The following is an 18351-nucleotide window of genomic DNA, read 5'->3' on the forward strand; positions in this document are numbered from 1 at the left end:
ACTCACGTATGAGGAGGAATAAAAGATAAAGTGGAGAGGCAAGGAATTTGCATAAGTAGGACTTGTTTCACATAAAACAAACAAACAAACAAAAACCACAGGCACACACAGAAAAACATTAGGATGGGGGGGATGTTTCCTCTTAACAAAGGATACTAAAAAAAGTGTCTACTAAAAACCTAAATAATCGTTTAATCTTCAAATAAATAGGGTAAAAGTAGATGTATTTCCAGGGTTGAATCTCACTTGAAAACAAACAAAAACTTAAACCATTAATTCATGCAGTTAATACACTTTTATTGAGTGATAACTATGTGTTAGGCACTGGTGATACAAAAGCGAAATTCATGTTTTCTGCTTTCAAGGAATTTATAATCCAGTAGGAAGACAGACTTTCGAGCAAACCATGGAGTATAATGTTTTCAAAGTCAAAATGTGTACAATATGAAGTTGAGACTTCAGAGGGGTAGTTCTTTAGCCTGAATTGCAAAGTCATGGAAGACTTATAGAAAGCAGCCCTGAGTTGAGACCTGAAAGGTAAGAAGAAATTTGCCAGTTGGATAAGTTAAGTAAAAGTATTTTACACATAAGAATCTGATGTTCAAAGCATAAATGCATGGGAGAGTCTCTTTGGGGGAGGGTGGGTAACTGCAAGTAGTTGGATTGTAAACTAAAGTTAATTAATATGAATAGCAATAATATGAACCTTACTTTTGCTGGATAGTTTGCTAAGTGTTTTGTGTGGATCATTTCATTTTTCTCCATCACAACTCTAGGAATTAGTTAATATTTACTATCCTTATTTCACTGAGGAGGAACTTGAGGCTTAAAGAAATTAGGTGTCCAAGGTTGGTGGTGGACCTGGGATTCATTCCCAAGTAGCTTGCCTCCAGAGCTGGGAAAGAAGCTACTGGGTTATTCTGCCTGTGAAATGGGGAATTATAAGAGGTGAGAGAAGACATGTAGATGGAGACTATACCCTAGAACTTTTAGCTCATGATTAGGGATTTAGACTTTATCCTGTAATTAACCTAGATATATTTGCTGTTATAATGGGCAAAATCTTTACAGAAGATAGAAGTTTATCCTATGCAGATATTTTTCTCTTACTAAACATTTATTTGTAAATTAAAACACAATAGAAACTTGCTCAAGTTAAAAAAGAAAAATGAACTGCAATCCTTACATGCCTATTCGACTCAAAGTGCATTAATTGAACCTCTTAATGCAAATGACACCATCCAAGGATTCATTTAAAGATAATGCTCTAATTTTAGGCATTGCCTACATTCTTATTCTACATAAACAAATACAAATTTTAATAGTTTTTAGTTAAAAAAACTCCCAAGTCACTTGGTCAACCACATATTATGCTAAATAATTAATTAATTATTAGTATTTATTGGGTAGCTAATATGTTTCAGACTCTGCTCTCGACAAGAAGTCTTTGTGGAGCTTACATTCTAGTGGAGCAATACAATACAATACAATACATAAAACATGTAAGATGCCAAATGATAAGTGATATGGAGAAAGTAAAGTGAATGGGGTAGATTGAGAAGGCTGGAGGGTTATCATTTTAAATATGGTGGTCAGAGAATTCCTCATCAAGAAGGTATGATTTGAGCAAAGATCTGAAAGAGATGAGGGAGTGAACAATGTGAGGAACATTCTAGGCAAAAGGAACAGTCAGTGTGAAGGTCATATGGAAGATATGAGGAAGAGGAGCTGGGGTAATTGGTGTCAAGGAGTTCATAAAATTAATGCATGTTAATAATTAATTACATGGTAGCATAAGAGGAAGTAAAATGTAGTAATCAAAGCAGGCTCTCGTGTCCAGTTACCTTGGTTTGAATCCCAGTTCTTCTTCTTATCCATTGTTTTAGCTTGGACAAATCATTTAACCTTTCTGCTTTATTATCTATAAAATATGAATAATAATAGTACCAACCATGGTGTTGTTATGGGTTAGGAAGAACAGTGCCTGGCATATTATAAGTAGCCAGGAAATGCTAGTAGTTTAGAAGATAATTGCCATCATACGTTATAGTCAAAGAGGACTTTATTATGTCCAAAATACTTTTTCAGACATGTTTTTATAGGATTTTGAAACTGAGTTATTGAAAGCAGTTAGTAAGCCCATTGTATGAATGAAGAAAATGAGGACCAGAGGGTTTAGGGACTCATTCGAGGTCATGTTATTGCTATGTCTTGGGCCTGGAACTAAAACCCAGTCCTTCATCCTAGTTTCCTAGATTTCTCTGTTTTCCGCTCAAGCACACTCTCCCCAGTGGACTCCACTATCCTCAAGAGCTATGCGGATGTGGAAGAATTCTTTCAGAGCAAGTGGAATTTGGAAAGAATTAAGGCAGATAGAGAGGAAAGAGGAGGTCATTTCAAGCAAGGAGAAAGAAATTTGTATTCAAATAACTCATGAGATTTTTACTGGGGGTTGTGGAAATAGGGTGATGAGCTAACAGTGATTAGACCACTTTGAAGCCGAATTATATATAGATGTACAGGGAACCAGGCAAAAACCATAGGCAAGTTGAAACCAGATGGTAGAGAACTTTAAATGTCAAGCTAAGGCATTTGAACTTTATTTTTGGCATCGAGAAAACCATTGGTGGTTTTTGAAGTAGAAGAGTGGTATGGAAAAATGTGCATTTTTAGGAAGAAATCTGATAGAATAGGTAGGAGATAAGAAAGAAATAGAGAAATGGAGATCAATTCAGAGAATATTAGGAGTAGTCCACAGGAAAGATAAAATATTCGGAAAGTGCCATATAAGAATAAATTAATACAGCTAAAATTAAATTCATTTCAAAACAGAAGCTTCCTATTCTGTTAAAGCAAAGCTACACTGTGTTTGGAAGTTTAGTTATTTCCAGGGGCCCCAGGTGGGATGCAAGCATGCACTAGACTCTTACTGGAACATTTTGCCTATGTGCTGTTCTGTGTTTCAGATGGTGACAGTTTGAGTGTGATATGCTGCACATGCTGCTTTGGAAACATATGAAGAAACATCAAATGCACGTGTCATGCACTGTGTAGCTTAGAAGACGACTTTTTTCCTTCTGCTTAGCAGCTGCAGTTAACACTGTGGAGTTTGAAATGCCCCCGGTATCTCTACCGTTTGCTGTAGTAGCAGCCGCAGGAAAACACCATAGCAGCTGTTGTGTAATTCCCAAGGTGCATCTAAGGAATGTAAAGTTAGTTGATGGAAAGGGGGAAATGGTCCATTGGGAAGCAACGCATAGGTTAAGAGAGAACCAATAACAGAAGGCAATAATACCTGTGACATCCAAGACTTACCCATACCCCTCTCTCCCTCTGTTTTTTTTTTTAGTTTGCTAATAGTTTAGAACAAAACAAACAAACAAGCAAACAAAAAACAAAAGAATTACATATTTATGGCCAAGTTAGTAGACTCACCAGCTATTCCTGATAATTTTTTGGTACATGTGTCCTACTACCAAATAATCAAATGAGGCATTGTTTATAATGGCAACCAGAGAAATAAATTATTACTGGACTCATTTAAAAAATACCTGTTAATTAGCTTGAAAAAATGTATTTTTCAAACCTGGAGCTATTCCTTGTCACGTTGGAATCTCATTAGTTCTCCTGAGCTAAGTGGGGTCTGACCTCCCAGAGCAGCCCGGGAGAACTCAGAGGCTTCTTCACGGTGTATGGGTGACCAGTTGCAGTCCTTGTGCTCTGTAACCATGAAGGACTCTGAATTGCTGAAGATACCAGCGTGGGCTCTTTCATTGTGAGGTTCATTCTGAGGCAAATAGCCAGAATTCTCTGTGCACGTTGTTTGTTACTTCCTAACACAATACGATCATTCCAATAAAGGCAGATAAATATTTTCTGTCTTGTCTGAGTTTCTTTTGAAGAAAGAAAAACTTGACTCAGGTTCATGGCAAGATATTCAGTTTCACCAGAAAGTGGACAGAGAGGTTTTTTCCATAAACAACTGATGGAATTTCAAAATCTCAGGAGCCACTTCACTCTCAGATTGAGAGTAAATGGTAGGACAATGGAGAAATTATCTGGAACATGATTGTTGGATAATCCAATGGACAAATGTGAATTTTTCTGATAGACTTTTGATATTTTAGGCAGTAAATTCATTTTTTGGAGTAGGGAGACTAAGAAAAAAGAGAGCATCTAGTGGACAGGAAGAAGAAGAGAGAGGAGAGATATAGCCAAAGAAAGAAATAAAGAGGAAAAAAGGCCAGGAGACAAGAAGACGTGAAAGAATAGAGGAGAGGAGGAGAGGAAGGGATGATTTCAGGTGGAAACACTGCTTAGTATCCTAGGTGAGCTGACACTTACAATTTCCTATTTTCAGAGTTTAAGTAGCTTCATGGCTTTCCTCTTATGATAATTAGTGAACAACAAACAGTCATCAAGGTTTATGCATTCTGGATAGCAGAAGTCATTTGGCACTTCCACTGGAGATGATTCAGAACTAGTGGAAAATGGCAGGTTAGAGTGTTTTCAGTTACTTTGATGAATTATTTATAAATAAAGTAGAACACACAAGTCAAATGAAACTCTGCAGTATTTACTTCCATTCCTCTCATAAGTCTCCTCAGTGATTTCATGGGTATAAGACCTCTCCAGGTCATTAGAGCATCACATCAAGATGCCTAAAAGAGAGCTCTGTAGGTGAAATGGTACTTCAGTCCAGTCCAGTCATTCATGGAGTTGCTGTGGTCAATGGAATTGTCCTCAGGATGACAGCCAGAGAACTTGCCTAGGTGAAGATAAATGCATTAGAAAGCAAAAGAGGAATGCAGCTCAATGGGCAGTGAAAATCAATGAGAGCAAATTGGCCCATCTTTGCCTCACTGACTTGTACTGTCCATTAAGCCCTATTTGCTGGTTCATGGTTGTTCACTTCATTTACTTTCTAATCCTTCTTTTGCCAGCTTGGCACATCTCCAGGTTAGTGCAATCCTATTAATTGCCATCGCCTGCTACTGACTAACTGTGACACAGGCCTTACCACCTTGTTACAGGGATTACACATGGAACTCTACACATGAAACCCAGCATGAGGCTGGCTTCTTTAGGATTGGGACTTAAATCATACATTATCTCACAGCTTCTTGGGAATGGAGATTTTCCATGTCCTCATACCTCCAAAGGAGCTGGGATTTGCTTTGGCTTGCTTGACTTTTACCATCTCATTACCACTGTGATCACTGCAGTACTTTAGACAAGAAAGTTGGAAAAGTGGAATATTCTATGATGGGACAGTTTTTACAATTTTCTTTGCCTGTAGAATCCAGGCCACCTAAGCACTTGGTAAGGGCTTAGGGCTAAAGGCTGTGTTAGTGAATTTATTACACTGTGTTATAACCACTGGTCTGTATGTTTTTTGCTAAAGTGGGCCCCACAAGGACAAGGAAGTTATGTATTTTTACGTTTTGTTTCCAGGAGATAGCCCAGTGATAATTTGTTGATTCAGTACACCAGACAGCATTAATGGAACAACTACCACAAGCTGGCTCATTCTCAAGGTAATACTATGGGGTTAAATACTATTATTTCAATACTCTTGATAATGGAACTAAAGGTCAAAGAGGTTAAATTGCTTATCTGTGATTGGCAAAGCTAGAATGCAAGCTCAGGATGCCTGACCCTAAAGCACTTAGGTTTTTTTCCTATGTCATACTAAAATGACTTAACAGATTTGATTTCAAAATGAGAACATGAGAAGTGAATCCCATACATCAAAACATCTTCTGGTAAACTGAAGAAAAATTACAAAGTTTTTGTCTTCATAAAATTGCTGAATATGTTGAAAATTTGAAAAACACAAATAAATCTTATTTTATATTTCATTTTTAATGAAGTATCTAAATGCAAAATTGAAAAAAAAAATCTGTTCTTTTAAGAACATTTTATTTTCATACTTCTATTTTTCCCCTTATATGGTCTGACTGCTTATCCAAAGAGAAATCAGCTTGAGGCTGAACTTGATATTTAGTAAGAAAATTTGATCTCTCAAAAAAAAATATCTGGTGACTTTTATAAGAGAGTCAATATATAACTTTGGTGCAAATGTATAATTTTGGTGTGCAAAATCTGTGCAAACATGAAAAAAATGTATTGGCTGTCTTTTTTCAGTTCAAAACTTCACACATTATGAAAGGAACAAAGTGAGTATTTTGATTATTCAAGCTAAGAAATAAAGTTTTATTTTATTAGGGGCAGTCACTATTAGATGACTCTTTAGTTACTGAATAGTGATTGGGACTACTATTGCCTATCTTTTAGCTTCTGAGTCAAAATATAATTGACTGCAGCGTCACTTCCTCATATGGAAGTACACAGAATGTTGGCTTTTCCTAACCACTTATACATGTGTGTTTCACTCCGTGATCCCACACGTAGGCTCTGTATATATTTTCTCCAAACTCCACGTGATGAACTCCACATGACTTCTTTTCCAGCCTTAGTATTCTTGATAGACTCCAATTTGTATAATTATTTTCTATAACCTCAGTTCCCCCTAAAGTTTCAGCTGAATACATTCCTCTTCTTCACTTCGTGACTCAAATTCCTGCGTAGTGTTGTTTCAGTGTTTGATAACTATTCTTATGTGACTTTATTTCTTAGCTTAAATCAAAACACTCACTTTGTTCCTTTCATAGTAAGTGTGAAGTTTTGAACTGAAAAAAAGACTCAGCCAGTACATTTTTTTCATGTTTGCCTAGATTTTGTGCTCTAAATTTATACACTTATAAATATATCCTTTTCTTTTGGTTTTCACCTTCCTGCAAACTCACTTTCTAACATATTGTCTTATTCAGCATTCAACTCCACAGCAAATTCCCAACTGTAAAGAAAATTGTTATTTATTTGAAAATGTAATTATTCTTCATTTTAATTCTGTTTCTGGCTGCCTTGATCTGGTTGTGCAAAGTTATGTAAGATGTCTACACATTTTTTTTTTTTTGGTCTCATGGTAAATATCAAACTTCCCAGAGGCGAGATAACAGTTGGCAACGTTTATCCTGCCACCCACGATTTTCTATCAGACTTCCACAATCATTTTCATTTTTGTAGCATGGTATTCAATGGAGAATTTTTGAACAACTTTCTTTTGCCTTTACAAAAATATCAGTTTTAGGTACTGAACGTGCACATACAAATCTCTGGTAATTTTTAGCACCCCTGCCTTTGAACAGTTAGGAGCTTTGTGAGTCTGTGACTTCTCTCTTTGCTACATTTATCCACCTCTGGGTACTACGTCCTTCCAATAGTGAGGGTATGAAGAGAGAGTAGGGACAGGTACCCTCTATAAATCAAACTTTACCTGCTTTGACCCTGAGTATTTATTTGCCCCTTTATTCAACAGACAAATGTTGAGCACCTACTAATACAGCCTGTCCCCTGGGATTTCTTGGTAAACATTACTTTTTCAGATCATTGATATCTGATTTTTGGTAACTCATTATTTGGTCTAGCCTCAGTTACCTTCTGAGCCAAACCTGAATTTGTGAGGCTCTTTTCCTAAAAACTTCTCAATTTTCCCTTAAGACTCCGGTTCTTGTGTTCACACGGTAGAATGATTTTCATCTGAATATAATACAAAGGAAAAAATTTAATGATCTACATTATCTGATATACTTCTGAAGTTGCAATACATATATAATGTTTAAGCTAGATCAGGCATTATAAAATGAAATGGAAGCAGGTTCTGTTGCTAAGCAAATGCTGTACTATAGACCACAAAACAGCTTTCCCATTAAAATAAAATGAAAAGTTTGAATTCTACTAGTTAAATTGTACATTGAGATATAGTAACTCAGGCCCAAGTTCTGAATATGTGATTTTGTGCTGTTTTAAACAAAAATATTCTAGTTAAGTGATCAACTGATAAAGTGTGATATCAATATACAAGAATAAGTATATTTAAATGGCCTAAGAAGAGATATAGGCATGACTTAAGTCTTTAAAATATAATATTTATAAGCAAACGCTTATAATTGTAATCTTTATATGCAGGATGGTCTCTAGAGATATATATGAGAAAATCATTATGAAAAGTAGATGCAGAGTCAAGGGGGAAAGAGGAGGGTGGGAAGAACTGAGAGATTGGGATTGACACTTATACACTACTATATATAAAACAGGTAACTAACAAGAACCTATTCAGTGCTCTGTGGTGACCTAAATGGAAAGGAAATCTAAAAAAGTGTGGGTATATTTATATGTATAACTGATTCACTTTGCTGTACAGGAGAAACTAACACAGCATTGTAAAAGAACTATATTCCACTAACAATTAATTTAAAAAATTAGATGCAGAAAGATCCTCAAAGGAAATATTATTATTCCCAGTATGTTTTAGTTCTCAAACATATGTTAAAATGAGAATAATGTTGTTGGAGTTGATTTCAAAATAATTTATAAAAATCAATAATTAATTTTGATGTTGTAGCTAGAAGAATACTTACTGTTTATTTGATTTCATTTCAGATGACTTAGACACACAGAATATTAGAAAGAGACATACAAAATAAGGGAATCTAATAAATTATTTTCCTCTTATTGTTTTTGAGCAAATTAAGAAAATGATGCTGGTGTGACCAGACCTGGATATTTTCACACACAAATTCCACTGTTTACTTAATTTTAATGTCAACATCAGAAATCTAATAGTTTAAGTAAGTGTATGGCAGCTAAACTTAGGGAGTTAAGAAGGTCTCACCCATATGGGAGCTTGTGCAATAAGAAAATCTTGATATCACTTAACCAAAAAAATCCTTACTTAAGTACAACAAGGAAATGAAAGATAAAATTAAGATATAAAGACACTGCACTTTCAAGAGTTCTTTACTTTTTGCAACTTTAAGATTAACAAAATGAAAAATGCTAAACACATGCCATTATAATTTTTATAAATGTGCTTATGAATATATTTACAGCTTTAATTATAACATACATAACACATAAACAGGTTGCTAAATACTTTCTTGAGTTCAGTAAATTCAAGAATTAAAATTAAAGCTTAAAATTGTTACATAGTAATTAATTTGGTTGAATTTATATATTCTGTACATTGTAATCTTCAAGTAAGGAGTTTATATATTTTAAAATTACTTTTTCAATAGTTGCTAATTGTATTTAGTGAATTTGTTGATTAAGATTTTTGGTATTTTTTTTAAAAATGTGTGCATTGGGCTTCCCTGGTGGTGCAGTGGTTGAGAGTCCGGCTCTCGATGCAGGGGACACGGATTTGTGCCCCGGTCTGGGAAGATCCCACATGCCGTGGAGCGGCTGGGCCCGTGAGCCATGGCCGCTGAGCCTGCGTGTCCGGAGCCTGTGCTCCGCAATAGGAGAGGTCACAACAGTGAGAGGCCCGGGTAACGCAAAAAAAAAAAAAAAAAAGTGTGCATAAAAGGAAACATTTATGTAAAAACCTTCAGTTCAGTATGCATGAAGAAGTTAGGACTAATGAACCATGATATTTTGTGACATTTCATTAATAAGATTTTTTTCTCTGTTCTTATATAGTTTTGGTATACTTAGCAATTTTCTGCCAAGTTATGATCAACTAGTGACTAATTTTCCCTATCATTTCTTTACTCAAGAAATGTGAAATATCTTCGAGTTATAATCAGAAATGGTCTTTGGATGAGTTCTTTAACTATACTCTTAGTTTTTACATTATTAGATGGAGTAGCAGGACAAAAATATCCTGGACAAATTGGTCTAAATATTTTGAAACAATATCTTGTGGGATGACACTAAAATCTAAGGAGCCACATACATACGATCTCCAACCAATCAAGAGGATTATAATCTACACTGTTTAAGAACCTACTTGACAATGTTGTAGCTAAAAAAAAAAAATATCTTAAGAAGTTAAGTCTTACTTCAAATCTTGGAGATGTTAGTCAAAATTTGGATAATCTATACTTAAAGTTATTGGGAACCATTAACAGCTATTTCATTTCACGAAATTACATCTCAATCTTCATTTGTAGATGCTAACATTTCTTATTTTACTACAGTAGAATCAAACTACTGATTCTGAGGGTTCTTTTTTTCCACTTGTTTTCATATTTTCTAGCAGTGAATAGCATTGAATAATGCAGGTTGCTGCACTTCTGACTGTGAGAATCAAATAATCTGGACCAGCCTTAATAATCTACCAGAACACACCTGTCTAGGTTCTGCAGATGGTTAGATAACCCTGATAATGAAGCAGAGACCTGTTTTGATTGATCACTTCTGGTGCTCTATTAAATGTAAATGTGTTTTGAAGATCAGTTCTGTGTGTAATGGACTAGATGAACAAGAAAGACATTAAAGGTTTGTAGGTGGGAAGAGAAATGGTTAGAGGCAGAAAAGGAAAAGAAAATGACATTTTCCTAGCACCTACTATGTGTCCATTCCTGCTCAGGACTTTTTTACATCTTCACATAATCTCCATTATAAGGAGAGGATATTGAAGCTCAGGGTTCAAGATGAAATAAAATAACAGAAGTAAAATGCCTAGATCATCCCTTCTGCTACTCATAATCATTCAAAAATTTTAACAGATTCATAAACCTGTGCTTCCTGTAGTGGAATCTGTTTAAGCCTTTAAGCCACTTTTTGCTAAATGCCAGTGATTTACACATATGAACTGTGTATTGTAATCAAAGAGTGACTTTCTAGAGGGCATTATAGATTGTTAGAGTGGGAACTTGGCTTTTTGATTACATAGTGTAACCTTTTGGCTTTCGAGAAGCCATGAAGTCATGCAACAGGAAATTGCATGACTTTTTCAACCCTGGTATTAGCAAAGTCAGAATTACAAATTTGAATGTACCAATATCTATTCCTGTGACTTTACACTGGTCCATATTGCTACTAAATTGGAAGAGTGTAAGCTACTAGAAATTGAGAGCACATTTTCTTGGCATTAATTCTTTACTGTCAAAATACGCTCAATACAAATGCGACATTTGATTACTATTTCGTTGACTCATTCATTCAATAAATATTTTTAAAACTCTTTTTATATAATAGATACTGTGTGGGAAAAATGGAAATTTAAAAAATGATGCCTGGTATTGGGGTTACATAATATAAAGTGAAATAGACAAGGAGAGAAATACTTATTAGAACGTGTGGGAAGAATGGCAGTGAAAGAGGATGTGTGAGCTAATGGGAGAGAGACTGGGTTTAAATTTTAGTTCTGTGCATGTAACTGTATGCTTTGCACAAGTTACTCAGTTTCACTGAATGCCTATTTCCTCATCTGTAAAACAAAGATCCTACTTAACAAGCTTGTCATAAGGATTTGGTCCTCACTAGGCACACAGGACTTGATGTTATTATGGAATATATTATTATTATTATTATTATATATAAATTGCTATAATTGTGCAGAGTGGATCAGGAGAGACACTATTAAAATGAGATATTGGAAAGGATTTTGAAGTATGAACAGGGAAGTATCAAATGAGAAAAGAAGTAGTGTAAGTGCAGTGAATGATCAGTGAAAATATAGGTTCACTTTATTAAGCATGAAATGGTTCAATTACACATTTGGGTGGGTAGCAACTTTGTTAGTCCCATAAAGTAGCATAAACTCAATGACTCACTCACTGACTTACCCTGACTAGAGGAAAGTCTGTGTGTGTTTGTGTGTGTGTAGCACTTTGAACTTGTTTAAACTTGGTCTTCTTCAGGAAAATAGGAAGAATGTTCTTCATAATCTAGAGGTTATATTCTTTCACAGGTGCATTACAGCACAGAGCGAAGCTCCTCTCAGGTAACAGGCAGCTACAGCAGACATTTTGTTGCACATGCACCAAAACATTAAACTTCCTTAAATTTTAACATTTTATGGATATATTGAGTAACAAATTAGGAAAAGTACTTAATGGTGCCAGAAAAATTCAACTGATAGACCTTCATACCTAAGATCAATATTTGATAATGTGCAGATAGACATGGTGAAATTTTGGCAATGAGTCTCTCAATTCTGATCCAGCATAGTGAACTTTCAGAAGCATGATGTCATGGGACATGGCTGGGATTCAGCAGATTGAGAAAAACTAAAGAAAAAAGACTTGGCTGGACTAGGATTAGTCATGTCACACTATGGGGAAGGTAATATAATCATCTCTACTTTACTCAGTAAGAATATGAAACATGGGTCATTAAATAACTTGCCCAATGTCACAACTAGTAAGTGGAAGAATCACGCTCTAGAAGGCATGTTCTTAACTACCACATAGTTAGCATAAGTTCAGTTTGCAGCACATTGTATTTGATATCTTGTTATAGATATCCAGATATACTGAGATATACAGAGTTAGAAATCTGGCTCTGGCTGTTAGGATAGATATATTATCTGGATATAGATTTGGAAGCATGAGTGTGGATGAGCTCTCACAAAAAAACAGTGTCTAGAAGGTTACACTTTTGACTGAAATAAGACACACCAGAGGAAAAAAAATGGTGTCTTTAGTATTACAGATGACACCCATGGTAGGAGGTGGAACAGCACAGGGCGATAACCAAATGCAGAAGAATTGAAATTTAGCAGCCAGGTTGAGATGGAAATGAAAAAGATGAAAAAAGTTAAATGGAACAATTTGAGAGGTAGGAAGGAAACCAGAAAAAGGAATGTTTTAGAAGTCAAGTCAAGAAAGAATATTGAGGAGTATAGGGTGGTTGACTTGTTCAATATAGCCAAAAGCAATGAGATCTAAAACGAGGCCACTGGAATTTAATAATTAGTTGTCATTGGTAAGCTTTGGTGGAGTGGAAAAGACTGAAGTCAGATTACAATGGGTTGAAGAGTGAAAGGAAGTAAGTAGAGATATTAAATTGTGGTTCCCTGGAGGTCCAGTGGTTAGGACTCGGCACTTTCACTGACTTGGGCCCAGGTTCGATCCCTGGTTGGGGAACTGAGACCCACAAGTCACGAGGCACTGCCCCAAAAAAAAAGATATTAAATAAAAACAGACTTAATTCACCTGTCTTGTACTTGTAACGTCACCCAGAAATGTTTTCATTGCTTATTTCGATATTAAGACAAAAACTTCATGTCAGCCTTGTAATGACCCCCAATGGGCATCAGCCTATTGTTGCTTATAGGTTCTAAGACTTGGGAAAGAGCCACCTGAGGTGGCTTAGAGTAGAAACCAAGGTGGTCCATAGTCCTCTCAACTCAGTCCCTCTAAATATCCCAATGGAGAGTCGATGGAGATTGCTTTACTGGGTGGAGGGAGGTTCAGGCAACTCTGAGTTTGAATCCAGCCTTGTGACTTAAAACCTCTGTGGCCTTGGGGATGTTTCTTAAGCTAAGCCTCAGGCTTCTGACCTATAAAATGGAGGGAGTGATAGTGCTTATTTCACAAGTTGTTCAGATAATCAAACGAGCTATTGCAAGCAAAGTATTTATCATTGTGTCTCACATCATTAAGTGCTTAATTAATAGTAGCTGCTATAATTATTTATTATTATTATCATCTGTACTTTCACTTAATTCCTTATGATTATGCATAGTGACTTGTCATCTGGGAAACTGACTGATTTGCTTCATAGATGTACAATAATTTAGCCGTAAATAGAGATCACTGTTGTCATCCAGCATAGACACACACACACACACAGAGTTGCAGTAATAGAAAGAGCATGGGATTTGGAGTATGACAGATAAAATCTTGAGTCTGGTTACATTGCTTTCTAGCTGTTTCATCCCTGGAAAATGTCTTATCATCCCTGGTAAGTAATTTCCACATCTGTATAATTGGAAAAATAGCACTCTTCTTAGAGGACCATTATAAAAATTGTATGAGGCAACATTTATTTGAAGGGTTTTGTACTGGCACTTATTAAGTTCAATGCAAAGATACGTTTGCATTCATTTATCTTCAGGATTAAACATGAAAAATGGGATCTTAAGTCATTTCTTCTTTTTTTTTTTTTCAGTTGACACTTTTTTGGTTGAAGATATTTTGTTCTTTCTATTTTTTTTTCCCTGTGAAAAGTCTCTCACTAGACCCAAGGGTCAATATCTGTAGAGAGCCAGACTGTCTCATGAAAATATATAAGTGCAAACAACAAAATCACTTTCAAGAAGCTTTTATTTTGGGCGTGGGAAAAGATAACAGCTCTAAATAGATGAGCCATGTGCTTACCATCAGTGTTGGCACTGCCACTGGGATCTCCTAGGATCTGGTGGATTCAACATGTTGCTACATATTGCTCTTATTCTCACACTGTTTAAACCAGAACAAAATTTCCACTTCGGTCCTTTAATAATCTCATTTACCTAGTGGAACAACTGCTGTATACCCAATGTGCTAGGTTCCCTTCAGTAGTCTCATTTTATTGCTCTGGAACTTGATAGAATTTTAGTTTTAAATAAAATGGTTAATAATTCCTCTGGTGTATTTGAGATTTTTAAAAGTATTTTTTCAATCTAGTTTAATCTGTGTTTAATTTAATATATTAAATCTTAATTTAATATTTTATAATTTGAACTAATATATTTAAAATGCATTACATCTTAATTTTATATATTTAATCACAGTTTAATAAAGTTTCCTTTTAACATCTTAATTAAAAGGACTATTGGAAAGTAGTCATGCCTTTCAATTAAACTCCAAGCACTGTTGTCTCAGCGGGCTTCAGTATTCCATCAAGGGCTAGAAGCTGAAGTCCAGACAAGGAGGAAGAACATCAGTAGAAAAATGTAGAAATATTATTGGCATATCTTTCTGACCCTAATGATGTCTGTATTATTAAGAGCAATGCTAGTTGCTGTAACAGGCACATTCCCAAATTTCAGTGTCTTAAAACAATGGACATTATTTGCCTAATCTACCAATAGTGTTCCTGGTGCATATGTGGCTCTCCTCCAAATGGTGATTCCAGTACCCAATATTCCATCTTGTTGAGCTACCATCTTCAATATTTGTCACAAGATCTTCCAGAAGGTGAAAGAATGCTGAGGATCTCATGGGATGGGTTTTTATGAGCCATATCTAGAAGTGGCACATGTTATGTTTCTTCCTATTCAGTTGATCAGACATGACCACGCCTAACTCCAAGGGGTGACTGGGATTGTAGTTGAGCTGTGTGCAAGGGAGAGAAAGGAAGCGGGCAGTTCATATTTAAGATGCTATTATTTGTATCCCAAAGTACATATAACATTAATTAGATATTTTATTTCTAGAATCATTTCTTTGCACCTAGCATGAAATTTAATCTCTGTGGAAGTTAAAAATCCCTGACTAAAAAAAAAGAACAACAACAAACACCACACTGTTTGAGAAAGAAAGCCAACAAAGTACATGTGAAATGTTGTTATTACTTCTGTGTGTCTGAGAAACATAGCCTGCTTCCAATCAGTAATCTCTAAGCACCAAGGTAAACAAACAGCAACAAGATGTAACCACCATACAAAATACTTTGAGGGAAATGTTCAAGGCTTTCTATGTTTGAATAACTATACTTTTGAAGGAATCAAACAGAAGGGTGTTCCAGCTCTTCAACTATTCAGTAGAGAGGCAAGTACTGATGGTTTGAAACAGAAAATACAGACATCTTAACCCACCCATCCCCCCAAAAGATAGGGTATTGTGACACAGAACCATAGATTTTCATTATGAAAGTAGCATTGAAATTTTGCTAATGAGCATATTTTGAGTGATTTGTTAAGAGCTCATGATATACAGATGACAAGCGCATTAAAAACTCTCAACATTATTAGTCACTAGTGAATTGTAAACTGAAACCACAATAAGATATCACTACACACCGTTTAGAATGGATAAAATTAAAAAGTCTGACCCTACTAAGTTCTGGTGAGGAAATGAACAAACTGGACATCTCATCCAATGCTAGTGAATGTAAAATGGCACAATCACTTTCGAAAAATATTGGGGAATTTATTAAAAAGTACACCTACCATATGATTCAGTTATTTTTTGCCAAAGTATCTTCTCAAGTGAAATAAAAGCATATGTCCACACAAAGACATGTGCATGAATGTTCACAGCAGCTTTATTTGTAATAGTCAAAAAATAGAAACAACCCAAATGTCCCATCAACAGGGCCAACAACTGTGGTATACCATGCAATAGAATACTCCTTAAAAATAAAAAAGGAATAAATATTGATACATGCTGCAGCGTGGATGAATCTCAAAATGATTATGCCAAGTGAAAGAAGCCAGGCAAAAATAATGCATACTGTATGATTCCATTTATATACAATTCTAGAAAATACAAACTAATTTACAGTGACAGAAAGCATATCACTTGTTGTCTGGGGATGGGAAAGGAAGGTTAGAATAAAGCATGACAAAAGGCTCCAGGATTCTTTTGGGAAAGTTACAGATATGTTTATCTCGATTGTGGTAACGGTGTATACATAGGTCAAATCTTATCAAATTGTATACTTTAAATATGAACAGTTTATTGCTTGTCAATTATACCTCAATAAAGATGTTTTTTTAAGAAAAGTAATATTTGACATAAAGAATTCATCATATTCAGGTATTCCTGTCAGAATTCATAGCCAGGGCTTCCCTGGTGGCACAGTGGTTGAGAGTCCGTCTGCCGATGCAGGGGACATGGGTTCGTGCCCCGGTCTGGGAGGATCCCACATGCCGCGGAGCGGCTGGGCTCATGAGCCATGGCCGCTGAGCCTGCGCATCCGGAGCCTGTGCTCCACAGCGGGAGAGGCCACAACAGTGAGAGGCCCGCATACCGAAACAAACAAACAAAAAAGGCAAAAGACATGGACAGATACTTCGCCAAAAATAATATATAGATAGCAAATAGGCATATGACCAGATATTCAACATCATTAGTCATTAAGTAAATGGAAACAAAATCAACATGGAAATATCAGAAAACACATATTAAAATGTAATCTGACAATGTCAAGTGTTTAGTGAGAAAGTATAGAAACTAGAACTCCCATACAGTGTTTTTGAGAATATGATATAGTAAAACCACTTTGGAAAACAGTTTTGCAGTTTCTTAAAGAGTAAATATATACCCACCATATGATCTAGTCATTCCAATTGTAGGTATTTATACAAAATCAATGAAAATGTGTTCATACAAAGACTTGTACACAAAATCCATAGAAGATTTATTAGTAATATTCAAAACTGGAAACAATTCACGTGTTCATCAACAGGTGATTGCATACGTGTATATGTATATATATGTGTACATATGTGATGTATTCAATTAATGGAATACTATTCAGCAATAAAAAGGAATCAACCACTGATACACACAATAACATGGATAAATCTCAAAATAAGTATGCTTAGTGAAAGAAGTCAGACAAAAAAATGTACATACTTTTGTTTCTCTTTATGTAAAATTCTAGACAATGTGAACAAATCTATAGTGACAGAAATCATTCATTGTCTGAGGATAGGAGAGGGGAGAGCCAGAGGGAGGGATGAAAAAGGGGCACCAGGAAACTTTTGGGGATGATGGGTACATTCATTCTGTGATTGCACTCATGGTTTCACCGGTGTTTATGTAAGTCATGTTACATCAAATTGTACATTTTCAATATGTACATTTATTGTATGTAAATTTCACATCTCAGAAAAGCTGGTAAAGAAGGGAAGTCAGAAGAAAAAAGGCTTAGCTGGGTGCTTTATAACTTTAAGAAGCAGTGAGCTCAAGTCTATATTCCTGGTGAGTGCCTGCCGTGCCCAACTCACCATTACCAGTTGAAGGTAGACATATCTGCTTAATAGACAGTGAAGCTGAGATTATGGTTAATATTTTTTGGTGAAATCTGAGGAAGCTAACAGAATGCTTGGGAGTGGGCCAATTGGATTCCCTTGAGCAAAGCCAAGGCACAACTCAGAAATTTTTTTTCAATCTGCTCCACCTTCTAAATGAATGATTATGAATAATTTTGGATTTCTGGTGTGGAAGTATTTCGTGAAGAAACAGAGGTCCAAGGATACCAGGAAAGTGCCAGATAAATGCAGTTCTGCCACAGGAAATCTTAGAGAAATGGCAAAACTAAATGCTTGGACTCTACTGGAATTAGGATATATGCTGGGGCAAGTCAGTTCATGGAGTTGCTGTCGTGCAAGTGTCTGCAAGGAGACTAATACCAGCACCAGCTTGTTTTCTAACTAATCAGAGTCAAAGGCAGAAATGCAATGTGTTGCTTTCCCTCTCCTTCCTCAGCCCAGCGGCCTTTTGTCTTCTAACCTTCCCTCAAGGACTGATTCCTCAGGCTGAGTTGCTAGAAGAAACGAGATATCTGAAGCTCAATGGAGCAGTCCATAAAAAACCTTAAGGAAGGCCAGTTGTGAAGCGATGG

Source organism: Mesoplodon mirus (genome assembly GCF_964341445.2).
Source record: "Mesoplodon mirus genome assembly, chromosome: 5".
NCBI lineage: Eukaryota > Metazoa > Chordata > Mammalia > Artiodactyla > Ziphiidae > Mesoplodon > Mesoplodon mirus.